Here is a 12928-nt window from a genome sequence, read left to right on the forward strand (position 1 = left end):
TTTATCTCAATTGCCAACCCTGATATAAAGATATATAATGATATATAACAAACTGATCATTCATTATAAACCTGATCAACAAAAACACATAAAATTGATCATTCATTACAAACCTAATCAACAAAAAATGTTGATCAAGATAAAACCATAATCGATAAAAAAGACCTCGATCATAAAAAAATCTCTGATCTGTTGGATGTTGAACGTATGTGCAGCGGAATTAACATTTACGTGTGGATTCATTGTATCAATGCAGCGGTCAATGAATGGCAAATGATAATAGAGAAAGGACAATTTCGAGTGAGAAATGTCTTGGTGCCGAGAGAAGTTCCCGGCAATGTGTATATATACATTAGACATAAAACGGTTATGTGGAGGTTTGGTTTTGGCGGGAATAACCGCCAAAGATGAAACGTTTAACCAACCGACACAACCGTTCGTCTAAATCGTTTCATACATACATACATAACGGAATATCATAATAGTGTATAAGTACATATAATTATCGAATTGTAATAATTATGTTTATATATATATATATAGTCTAATATGATCAACTCAAATGTTAAACATAATTACGCATCAATATCATACAAAAAAACCCATTTGTTTCTACTTAATCCTATCTTCCCTACCTCATCATCCAAACTGAAAATCAAAGTTCAGATTGGGCCAAAACTTCAACACTACCCTTAAGTGCAATCTAAGGTGCCTTAAGATAGCATTCACCCTAATTCTGGCTACAAATGTTCAATTTCATGTTCAATCAAGTTCAAGTTTGATAATCACCAATCAAGATAAAGGAATAATAATTACCTGTCAAACGTGGAATGTCCATGGTCGCCTCTATTGTAATCGTAACAACCATGGTCGCGTCATCGTCGTCTGTTCACCGGAGGTGGGTATTAGAGGTGGGTTTGGATGTGGGTTTAAGCACTACTCGGAGACGAGGATGATGATTATCAAAGGGACGCAATTGGATGTGTGACGACAAAAATGGACATATCTTAAGGGGCTGTTTGGTAGCCTCTTAATGATCATTCAGATGTTACCTCTTAATGGTTTCAAACCTCTGAATGAATAAGAGGTAACCTCAAGTCTGAATGGTTTGGTTAAGAGGTAACCTCTGAATGATAAATCATCACATGTCACATTCTTCTACCTTCTCATTGATTAAATTCTTAATGGTTCCATTAAGAGGTAGCCTCTTAATGACCATTCAGAGGCTACCAAACAGCCCCTAAGGCTTATATTAGACTTAAATGACTATTCTAGCCCTGGCCTAACGGAATATCTTAACGATATTAGTGGACAAAAATGAAGGGCATATCATACTTTAGGGCTTATATTAGACTATTCTGCCCCCTGGCCAAACGGAAAATCTTAATGGTGTTGGGGGGGGGGGGGGGATCATATAGTAACAAAACCTGAAGCAGAGGGGCCCAAGGAGCAAAATTTTCAAAAAAAAAAGGACATAAGTTGACTCCGCCCAAAAAACATAGGGTCATAGACTACAAGTTTACTCTAATATTTATTATATTATTTGGGTTTAGCGTATATATTAATTATCTATCTTTCAAAAAAAAAAAAAAAAAAAAGCTTATATATTAATTGTCTAAACAATAGTACTTATGGTATTATTTGGATGGGGAGCATTAAAATATGCAAATTATCTAAACTTGCATTTTTAAATATGTCATTGATCTATAATTACCTTTTATGTTCATATAAATTTGTGTTACTAGTATTGTAAGTTATAAGCTTATCTTAGATATGTAACTTACAGTATTTAAAAATTAGAACCAACATAGAAGTATCTGGAAAATAGGACAGAGAAGTATTCCCCTAAGGCCCAAGGGGATATCTTAGTGGTATGTTCTATGTGGTATCGTGGTGTGGTTTATAACTAAGTGATTATGGGTTTAAAGTGTATATGTGGTGATTTAGGTTATATATAATTTGCTTACAAATATAAACAACTATTTAGAGGTGCCATAAAGACTTGATTTCTAATGGATTAGATCAGCACTAAAAATCAATATCCATAAAATCTTTAAGTCACAACGTTCATATTTTATAAGATAGCTAAAAATCCATTTACACAAGTACATGAGCGGCTGAGACGCTATGCGCGAGTGTGGAGGGGCTTGGGTTGGGAGAATTGCACGACACGTGGTGAAGGTGGGATCCACAAGCTAATACTCAAAAAATAGGGGTGTGGTGGGGCGTCGCTTAGCTGGGCATGGCCAGCCATGTGAAATTTTTTTTCGCTTAGCAACAGCTACTTTGAACCAGTCAACCACAGCCCGCCACGTCACCCAGCCCCTCACCCCACGCCAGGCAGAATATCCATGCCAAGCTCAACGCCGAGCCGGGATGGTGTAGCCGGCGTTAAACCCCCTTCAACGCCACAACCCACGCCCTATACCCACCAGTCTAATACGCTATGCAAAACTAAAAGGTTGTAGAATGGGTAACTAAGTAAGTCCAGCCTTTATTTGAGTCCATTGGGCTCCCTTTTCTCTTTTTAGCTTTATTTGTGTCCATTGGGCCCCTTTTCTCTTTTTAGCCCAAGTTAGAGTTACCCCTGTTAATATGCTATACATACTTTATAATTATATTACTAGGTGTACACCCGTGTGAATACACGGGCTTGTTTAAATATGATCACAATCAAATACTAAAAACATATTATAATATATTATTTAAATTCTTTGTGTTTAGTTACATATCTTTATAAAACAATGTTAAAGACAGTATGTGTTAGTGTACATGTTTGATATAGAAATAAACTTAGTAGTTTATAATGTGCAAAGTTTTTTCCTACATCTATATGTAAAATCTGATGTGAGTAAATAATTACAAGAACATCACATTCGGATTATAGTTATGAATTGAGAATTTCAAATTTTATAAGTCATAAGTGAAGCTACAAAACATTCAAAAAACAAAAGTCCTCTGTCTCTGTTTCAAGCAAATATTGGCCTTGAAATCATATCTGCAAGTGGCGTTGAATTTCTTGATTTCAACCCCCAACCTACCTGAAATTGACAATTACTATCCAGTAAGTTTCAAAGCAATGTGATTGTAAAATCATATAAAACAACCTAAGTTTCGAGATGTATTAAGGAAAACCGTTACCTGAGATGTAAACGGAAAGAATGTGATGGCTCAACAGTTGTTGCTGTGATTAGATGCAATGAGACCTCACAAAAAGAATGTGATGGCTTAAGAATAATTATAAGCTTATTAACAAATGAGACCATATTAATTTAAAATTTAACTTTATGATAACCAAGAGGCAATCTTAGTATATTCTGAAACATAAAGCATTCTTGAACATGGGTCATCAGCCAAATCAAATACTAAAAAACAAATTATATCCCTGCATGAAAAACAAAATCGATAAATTTAGGGAAAATGGGTTTGAAAGATGATAACCCAACAGTAGAGGATCTAATTCTACAGCTCCAATAAATGCAGGGGTGTTCTCAAATAATGGTTCATAGATGTTTGAAAACCGACAAAGAACAACAAATGTCCACAGTACTGCTTCGTTGGACATTTGTCGGTCTTCAAACATCTAGGAAGCATTATTTGAACACACACCTGAATTTATCGAAGTTGTAGAATTAGATCCTCCATTATTATATCATCTGTTTTATATTATTATATAATATAATCTGTTTTATAAATAGTTATTTTTTATATATCTGAAGTTTTATTTACTTTAATTACAGGTTTAAAAAAAATACATTGATAATTATCTATTATTAATAAGAATGAAGTTTAATTATTTAGTAATATGGAGTTCCATTTTTTATATGTGGTTTTAAAAAACAATTTGTTTTAATTATTTTTAGCATTAATAAATGTTAAACATTTACTTACTTGTTTTTTTTTTTTCTTTCTAACAAAAAACATACCTAGAGATAAAAATAAAATCATAAGTTAATATATATTTTTTGGCATTAAATAGTCTAATAAAATACTTATTTATGTCTTTTAAAACAATAGAAAAAAAGAACTTATCATTTTCTTATGGGACAAATCAGTTCGGTAATGAACTAAAATGAACCTTAAATTAATGTTAAGTTTTTTAAATGGGACAAATCAGTTCGGTAATGAACTAAAATGAACCTTAAATTAATGTTAAGTTTTCTAAATTTTTATAATTAGTCATTTATGTTATTAATAGTTTTGTCTTCTTTTAGCTAAAACCAATTTGGGTTGGCCTCATCAATTCAAACACTTTTCGACTAAGAAAATCTAATGTTAAATCTACTGGTAAGCAAGTGACATTATTTAAAAAAAAAAAAAAGTGCACGAGTAAAATCTCTTTACTTAGGGTGTAAGGGGTGCATGTTTAACCCTTTAGGCAAAGTTTCCTCCCATTCAACTGAATTGTGCCATGTAATTTGCCTATAACTTTTGCCTATTACCAAAAAACACAAATGGTGCATGCCTAAATTGAGATTAGGCAAACCATTTAAAAAAAACAAAAACATGTGATTGGTATGGGCCCCACCACTTCTCCATTTCCTTCTCTTTGTCGCTTGCGGCAGGTGCATGCCGAAATCACCCTCTTCATCATCAACACCAATCGGCACAAGGGGGTTGCCGATGGGTTTGCCTAACCCACCCCATACATCCTTATAAACAAAAATGTTATACACTTGGCTTGGTTTCAGCCCCATCTCTTTAATTCTCCTAAGTTAATGTATTATACTATGCTGCCACGTATGCATTTGGTACACGTGTTGATTCATTCATACGTGTTTTTCCTTCTCACAAATTATGAAAGGGTGTGCCTATTGGCACACTAAAGTGCCTATTGGCACACCAAACCCTAGCAAAATTAGGGTTTATCTACGCAGCGTATTGGTCAATACGCAGCAGCGTATATGGTTAACCCTCTACGCTGCGCATTGACCAATACGCTGCGTAGATAAACCATGGATCTCAGTGCCTGACAACCAATCATTGCACAGAAAACAAGGGTCATATACGCTGCGTATAGGTCAATACGCAGCGTATATAAACCATTAGATTTTTTGGGTCATTTTGGTAGGTTTGAGGGATATTTTTTCACAAAGTTTAAATACGCTGTGTATTGACCTCTAAGCAGCGTATATAAAGGTCTGAAAATGTCTTTTATACCCTTCTATTGAGGCTATACGAAGCCAAATACAAGGGTAGTTGTGTCATTTTTGTCTCATACGCTGCGTAGGGACCTCTAAGGAGCGTATATAAAGCTCCATTTTTGTATTTTTTTATTGTGTATTCCTTTGTTTATTTATAAAAAAAAGAAATTATTTATAAAAAAGCAATATTATTGGTAAATAATACAAATATATTGTTTTGTTATCGTTTAAATTAAATTATCGTATTCCTTTGTTTATTTATAAAAAAAAAAAGAAAATCATTTATAAAAAAACAATATTATTCGTAAATAATACAAATATATTATATTAGTATCGTTTAAATTAAATTATCTTATCATATCGTATTGCATATATCGTATCGTATAGTGTATAGTATATAAGTCTCGTATAGAGGCCTATACGGGTGTTATTGTATTGTATAGTATCGTATCGTATCGTATAGTGTAGTATAAGTCTCGTATAGGTTTCCTATAGGTCTTGTATATGCATATAGGATTAGACGGGACCTAAACCACACCTATACGATACGATATCACACTTATAGGCTTATACGAGTTTAATACATGACCTAAACCACACCTATACGATACGATATCACACTTATAGGCTTATACGAGGTCAATACGTGACCTAAACCACACCTATTCGATACGATATCACACTTATAGGCTTATACGAGGTCAATACGTGACCTATACTACGTTATATGAAACGATATCACACTTATAGGCTTATACGAGGTCAATACCTAACCTATACGCCGCTATACGATACGATATCACACTTATAGGCTTATACGAGGTCAATACGTGACCTATACAACGCTATATGATACGATATCACACTTATAGGCTTATACAAGAACAATACGTGACCTATACTACGTTATACGATACGATATCACACTTATAGGCTTATACGAGGTCAATACATGACCTATACTACCCCTATACGATACGATATCACACTTATAGGCTTATACGAGGTCAATACGTGACCTATATGACGCTATACGATACGATATCACACTTATAGGCTTATACGAGGTCAATACGTGACCTATACTACGTTATACGATACGATATCACACTTATAGGCTTATACGAGGTCAATACGTGACCTATACTACACCTATACGATACGATATCACACTTATAGGCTTATACGAGGTCAATACGTGACCTATACGACACTATACGATACGATATCACACTTATAGGCTTATACGAAGTCAATACGAGACCTAATATTTGTATTATTTTTAATTCTTATAATTCATAATATTTGTATTATTTTTAATAATATTGTTTTTTTTAAATAAACATGGAAATACCCCAAAATACACACAATTAATTTACTTTTTTTTATAAATAAACAAAGGAATACACAATAAAAAAAATACAAAAATGGAGCTTTATATACGCTCCTTAGAGGTCCCTACGCAGTGTATGAGACAAAAATGACACAACTACCCTTGTATTTGGCTTCGTATAGCCTCAAAATAAGGGTATAAATGACATTTTCAGACCTTTATATACGCTCCTTAGAGGTCAATACGCAGCGTATTTAAACAGTAAGGGTTAAAAAGATAATTTAACCACATGTTTGGGGTTAAAAATAAAAACTACCCTATATATACGCTGCGTATAGACCTATACGCAGCGTATATAAAGGTATAAAAATGTCTTTTTTACCCTTGTTTTGAGGCTATACGAAGCCAAATACAAGGGTAGTTGTGTCATTTTTGTCTCATACGCTGCGTAGGGACCTCTAAGGAGCGTATATAAAGCTCCATTTTTGTATTTTTTATTGTTTTATTTATAAAAAAAGAAAATTATTTATAAAAAAATAATATTATTGGTAAATAATACAAATATAAATTATAAAAATAAACAATAATATAAATATTATGAATTATAAAAATTAAAAAAGAAAACTATTTATAAAAAAAACAATACTATTGGTAAATAATACAAATATATAGTTTTGTTATCGTTTAAATTAAATTATCGTATTCCTTCGTTTATTTATAAAAAAAAAGAAAATTATTTATAAAAAACAATATTATTCGTAAATAATACAAATATATTATATTGTTATCGTTTAAATTAAATTATCTTATCGTATTTCATCGTATCGTATCGTATTGCATATATCGTATCGTATAGTGTATAGTATATAAGTCTCGTATAGAGGCCTATACGGGTGTTATTGTATAGTATAGTATCGTATCGTATAGTGTAGTATAAGTCTCGTATAGGTTTCCTATAGGTATTGCATATGCATATAGGATTAGACGGAACCTAAACCACACCTATACGATACGATATCACACTTATAGGCTTATACGAGGTTAATACATGACCTAAACCACACCTATACGATACGATATCACACTTATAGGCTTATACGAGGTCAATACGTCACCTAAACCACACCTATTCGATACGATATCACACTTATAGGCTTATACGAGGTCAATACGTGACCTATACTACGTTATATGAAACGATATCACACTTATAGGCTTATACGAGGTCAATACCTAACCTATACGCCGCTATACGATACGATATCACACTTATAGGCTTATACGAGGTCAATACGTGACCTATACAACGCTATATGATACGATATCACACTTATAGGCTTATACAAGAACAATACGTGACCTATACTACGTTATACGATACGATATCACACTTATAGGCTTATACGAGGTCAATACATGAGCTATACTACCCCTATACGATACGATATCACACTTATAGGCTTATACGAGGTCAATACGTGACCTATATGACGCTAGACCATACGATATCACACTTATAGGCTTATACGAGGTCAATACGTGACCTATACTACGTTATACGATACGATATCACACTTATAGGCTTATACGAGGTCAATACGTGACCTATACTACACCTATACGATACGATATCACACTTATAGGCTTATACGAGGTCAATACGTGACCTATACGACGCTATACGATACGATATCACACTTATAGGCTTATACGAAGTCAATACGGGACCTAATATTTGTATTATTTTTAATTCTTATAATTCATAATATTTGTATTATTTTTAATAATATTGTTTTTTTATAAATAAACATGGAAATACCCCAAAATACACACAATTAATTTACTTTTTTTATAAATAAACAAAGGAATACACAATAAAAAAAATACAAAAATGGAGCTTTATATACGCTCCTTAGAGGTCCCTACGCAGCTTATGAGACAAAAATGACACAACTACCCTTGTATTTGGCTTCGTATAGCCTCAAAATAAGGGTATAAATGACATTTTCAGACCTTTATATACGCTCTTTAGAGGTCAATACGCAGCGTATTTAAACAGTAAGGGTTAAAAAGATAACTTAACCACATGTTTGGGGTTAAAAATAAAAACTACCCTATATATACGCTGCGTATAGACCTATACGCAGCGTATATAAAGGTATGAAAATGTCTTTTTTACCCTTGTTTTGAGGCTATACGAAGCCAAATACAAGAGTAGTTGTGTCATTTTTGTCTCATACGCTGCTTAGGGACCTCTAAGGAGCGTATATAAAGCTCCATTTTTGTATTTTTTATTGTTTTATTTATAAAAAAAGAAAATTATTTATAAAAAAATAATATTATTGGTAAATAATACAAATATAAATTATAAAAATAAACAATAATATAAATATTATGAATTATAAAAATTAAAAAAGAAAACTATTTATAAAAAAACAATACTATTGGTAAATAATACAAATATATTGTTTTGTTATCGTTTAAATTAAATTATCGTATTCCTTCGTTTATTTATAAAAAAAAGAAAATTATTTATAAAAAACAATATTATTCGTAAATAATACAAATATATTATATTGTTATCGTTTAAATTAAATTATCTTATCGTATTGCATCGTATCGTATCGTATCGTATCGTATCGTATTGCATATATCGTATCGTATAGTGTATAGTATATAAGTCTCGTATAGAGGCCTATACGGGTGATATTGTTTAGTATAGTATCGTATCGTATCGTATAGTGTAGTATAAGTCTCGTATAGGTTTCCTATAGGTCTTGCATATGCATATAAGATTAGAAGGAACCTAAACCACACCTATACGATACGATATCACACTTATAGGCTTATACGAGGTTCATACATGACCTAAACCACACCTATACGATACGATATCACACTTATAGGCTTATACGAGGTCAATACGTCACCTAAACCACACCTATTCGATACGATATCACACTTATAGGCTTATACGAGGTCAATACGTGACCTATATTATGTTATATTAAACGATATCACACTTATAGGCTTATACGAGGTCAATACCTAACCTATACGCCGCTATACGATACGATATCACACTTATTGGCTTATACGAGGTCAATACGTGACCTATACAACGCTATATGATACGATATCACACTTATAGGCTTTTACAAGAACAATACGTGACCTATACTACGTTATACGATACGATATCACACTTATAGGCTTATACGAGGTCAATACGTGACCTATACTACCCCTATACGATACGATATCACACTTATAGGCTTATACGAGGTCAATACGTGACCTATACGACGCTATACGATATGATATCACACTTATAGGCTTATACGAGGTCAATACGTGACCTATACTACGTTATACGATACGATATCACACTTATAGGCTTATACGAGGTCAATACGTGACCTATACTACACCTATACGATACGATATCACACTTATAGGCTTATACGAGGTCAATACGTGACCTATACGACGCTATACGATACGATATCACACTTATAGGCTTATACGAAGTCAATACGGGACCTAATATTTGTATTATTTTTAATTCTTATAATTCATAATATTTGTATTATTTTTAATAATATTGTTTTTTTATAAATAAACAAGGAAATACCCCAAAATACACACAATTAATTTACTTTTTTTTATAAATAAACAAAGGAATACACGATAAAAAAATACAAAAATGGAGCTTTATATACGCTCCTTAGAGGTCCCTACACAGCGTATGAGACAAAAATGACACAACTACCCTTGTATTTGGCTTCGTATAGCCTCAAAATAAGGGTATAAAAGACATTTTCAGACCTTTATATACGCTCCTTAGAGGTCAATACGCAGCGTATTTAAACTTTGTGAAAAAATGATCCCTCAAACCTACCAAAATGACCCAAAAAAATCTAATGGTTTATATACGCTGCGTATAGACCTATACGCAACATATATAACCCTTGTTTTCTTTGCAATGATTGCTGATAAGGCTCTGAAATCCATGGTTTATATACGCTTAGTATAGCTCTATACGCAGCGTATTGAGGTAACCCTATACGCTGCGTATTGACCAATACGCAGCGTATGTAAACCCTAAGTGTGCAGATAGGCAAACTGGGTGTGCAGATAGTTAGAGCCTTATGAAATTATCTCAAAAAATCTATGTTCTCTAAATTAGGTTTTAGTTTTAGACGTTCCTCTCTTCTACGCCTACATGAAGAAAACCCTTCTCCAGCCACCGATCTTCAACTATCAACCCTCTAAATCATCTATAGCAGATCACGACATGAAGAAAACCCTTCTCGTGCCACCGATCTTCAACTATAAACGCCCTAAATCATCTATAGCAGATCACGACATGAAGAAAACCCTTCTCGTGCCACCGATCTTCAACTATCAACGCCCTAGATTATCCCTTTCTTCTTATTGCATGTATCGGATATCTTTGGTGGCGTAGTGTGTATGCACTCTAGGTGTTCAATGTATTGTCTCATATAACTATTGCTACAAGGATCTCATTTTAATACTTGTATATGTTTCTTCTGATTATCCTATTGCAATATGCTAAGTTGATTTGTTTAATATCATGATGTTCTAAGTTGTTTGTTAGAGATACTGCTCACACATCATGTGTTTGGTGATGATAAAATTTGATCAGTTGGTTATCAGTTGTTTCCTTCTAATTTAATTTATTTAGTATTTCACTTCAACGACTCCATGTATTTGTATTTTCATTCGTGTTGACATTGCGGCTGACTTTGATCTTAAAAGACAGCCAAGGCCTCAAGGGGTTCAACGGTAGTTCCAAGGCCAAACCATGTCATTGACCGTTGACTCACTATTTTGTGAAGGACTCATCATCTGTTTTGACTATAAATGGTCGATGGATGACACCGCTCGGATGTAGCATTGATCGACTGTGGAACTTAACATATAAACTAAACTTGTGTTGTTATGCGACAATCATTGTTGATCCATAATCGATCTGTACATAGACCGTGATGCATTTGTTAAAGACTTTTTTTGTGTGTTTTTTGGCTAAGAGAAAAATACAATAATATAAGATCACATAATCAATTTTAAGTGATATTTAATTTATATATGATCTTTATTATTATCATCAATATATACAAATAACTGCTCGATGAAATGCTTCAACTATGCTTATAAAGTGTATATTTGGCAATTTATTTTTCAATGCTACTTGTAATTTGCAGATTCCTTGATACATGTCATCTACTCTTATTGTATTTTTTTCATTTTTTTGGATCCAGGATATATAACTTGATCCTAGGAATGAGGATAGCTATGCAACAGCAAAGGCAAGTCCAAGTTTTATCTTTTATTGGTTACTTACAAAATTTAATTTTTTTATGTATATCTCAATGAATTTTGAATGATTTTCACAAGTAATTTTATAACGTGGGTCCAAATGGTGTTACGGTAAGCTCTTTATATTAATACAAGCCTAAATGGAGTTAGAATTATGTTAAAGATAAGTTTGATTACAATCTGGTGCTAAAAGGGGCTGAAAGGCATGATTGGTTAAAATCTTACAGTTTTTTTATAATTTAAGCTTACGTCATGATTGAAATGGTAGATTTTGTGAACTTATTTATAATTAGTTTAATAAAATTAGGCAAACTAGGTAAAAAGAATAAATTCCATCATAGGAAGAATTCATGGCCTGCTGAAGAATTTGCGAATAGAAGTACTCTGCAACAGGTGAGTTTTTCCTATTAAGTTTACGTTTTTATTACTTTATTTGATGAGTTCTCCTGTGATAGCTAATCAATTCTCTATAAACATCTCACTTTTAACTTATGATGTAAATAATTTATACATTTCTAAAGACTTATGTTTTGGATTCAGATTTCTGTATCCCGAGATGGTGGGAGTAAAAAATACACCTGGTCAACACAACGGGACAAGGTAAGATTATAACAGAGGTGCATATAAATCTTAATATCGTTTCTTTTTCTATAGTTTAAGGTGGTGACTTTACATAAATAAAAACTGAAATGTTCTTGGATGTATTATTATTGTTCACTTTTAGAAATGACTGAATTACTATGGGGTCGTTGGAAGGAAGCATCATGAACTTGAGGTCTGGATGAGAAAATCCTTTTCCTTGGTAAGAATATGTTAGTGTATTTGGGTCAAGGTAAAATGCATTTGAAGACTAAAATCATCTGTGAGGAACTTTTTATTTCTTTCAATTTCTCTATTGTTTATTTTCCTTGTACTTCTAGGACTCAAAAGAGATCCCAGGTGGTGCTAATGGAGCCGACTTTGTTGTTGCCTTCACTCGAGTCTTCATAAAAAGGACAAGGCTATTGTGCACTTAAAGTTCTGAATGTTTTTTCACATTCTATATTGTTGTTTGAAATTCATTTATGATTAATTATTATGAATGGTGCGATGGGCCGGTTCATTTAAA

The 12928-nt window shown here is 32.8% G+C and overlaps 1 long non-coding RNA gene across 1 annotated transcript; it reads left to right on the plus strand.

The window, feature by feature from the left end:
- Positions 1 to 10632: 10632 nt before the first annotated feature.
- LOC110939858 lies at positions 10633 to 12807 on the plus strand. The gene is made up of 4 exons (XR_004861774.1): positions 10633 to 12213; positions 12361 to 12420; positions 12545 to 12622; positions 12741 to 12807. It is a non-coding gene; the product is annotated as an uncharacterized LOC110939858 (long non-coding RNA).
- The last annotated feature ends 121 nt before the right edge of the window (positions 12808 to 12928 follow it).

The sequence above is a fragment of the Helianthus annuus genome, chromosome 1, assembly GCF_002127325.2.
Source record: "Helianthus annuus cultivar XRQ/B chromosome 1, HanXRQr2.0-SUNRISE, whole genome shotgun sequence".
Classification (NCBI taxonomy): Eukaryota; Viridiplantae; Streptophyta; class Magnoliopsida; order Asterales; family Asteraceae; genus Helianthus; species Helianthus annuus.